Raw genomic sequence first — 1,149 nt, forward strand, 5'->3', positions numbered from 1 at the left:
AGTTATTAATATTTTAAGAGAATTCGATCCGGGAAAACGCATGTTAAGTATAGGGAAAAGAGCGGTTTGTTTGGGCTTACTTGTTAGCCGCCAATAGGGTTGCCACAACGGCTTCAATTTTCGTGGCTGACGTCACCTTCTGTTATTCTTTCCTCCATGTTAAAAAACCTTCGCATGTTAGCGGAGAGTGACGTTATCCTTGTATAAGTCGCCATCTGGTGGCAGCGTCAGCGGTTGTGAGCTTGGCCTGAGTCTGGTCCGGCCGTCCATGTACGGTCCCTTTCAGTGTACACGAGCTCCAAGGAAAGATTAAGAGATTCGGCGCCTCTGTAGCCTAGTGGTCTAGGGCGTTCACCCGGAAAGTGAAAGGACGTGGGTTCGATTCCCCGCAGGGGCAGTTGATTTTTCTCTCTTTCCAAAATATATCTTCGCAACAACCATCGTGAGTATCTTATCGACCTGGGCTACCGCGCCGAGATAGAACATCAATTGAGGAACGGAATTCTTTGCTGCCATATTTCTTGGTATTGCGTACTCCAAAATGAGCCGCCCTTCCCCATCGATCGATTGAGCTTTTGTTGCCGAATTCCCATACTTCGGAGGTGCCGGCCAAAGTCATTTTGCTTTCCGGGCTACCAGTTGAGATCATAAGCTCTCAGTTGAGATCATAAGCTCTCGGTTGAGCTTTTCTTCCATGTCTCGACGCTGCCGGCCGAAAGGACTTTGTATTGCGGGCTCCCAGTTGAGCTCTTAGTGCTCGGTTGAGCTTTTGGCGCCGTATTTCGGAGTTGCCGACCGGCCCAGGTGCCTGCCAAAGGGACTTGGTGTTGCAGTGTTTTTGAGCAACTGATCACGACCCGAACGTGATTCCCAGGGGGCTTCCGAGATGGGTCATACAAATCCACTTGCAACCTGTTATAAATTCACTTATTGCAGTCACTTGTCTCGCCAATTTCGAAATACAAACAGTCTCATTGGTCGTAAAGCATCTTGTTGTTGATTTCGTGTCAAGGCGGAAAAAAATAGAAATACTCCTGATTTATAGAATCCAATATACGTCGAAAAAAAGTCTCATCTCGTTCCTATATTTCTCCCAGAAATAGATGATCTGAAGATAATTGGATGAAAAGGAAAAATAATAGTCAGGAA

General features: G+C 46.6%; 1 non-coding gene across 1 annotated transcript; it reads left to right on the top strand.

The window, feature by feature from the left end:
• Window positions 1-323: 323 nt before the first annotated feature.
• Window positions 324-397, top strand: TRNAS-GGA (transfer RNA serine (anticodon GGA)). The gene has a single exon. It is a non-coding gene; the product is annotated as a tRNA-Ser (tRNA).
• Window positions 398-1,149: the final 752 nt, after the last annotated feature.

The sequence above is a fragment of the Pholcus phalangioides genome, unplaced genomic scaffold (genome assembly GCF_987345545.1).
Source record: "Pholcus phalangioides strain wild (caught in Gottingen) unplaced genomic scaffold, Ppha-v1.0 ptg000014l_1, whole genome shotgun sequence".
Classification (NCBI taxonomy): domain Eukaryota; kingdom Metazoa; phylum Arthropoda; class Arachnida; order Araneae; family Pholcidae; genus Pholcus; species Pholcus phalangioides.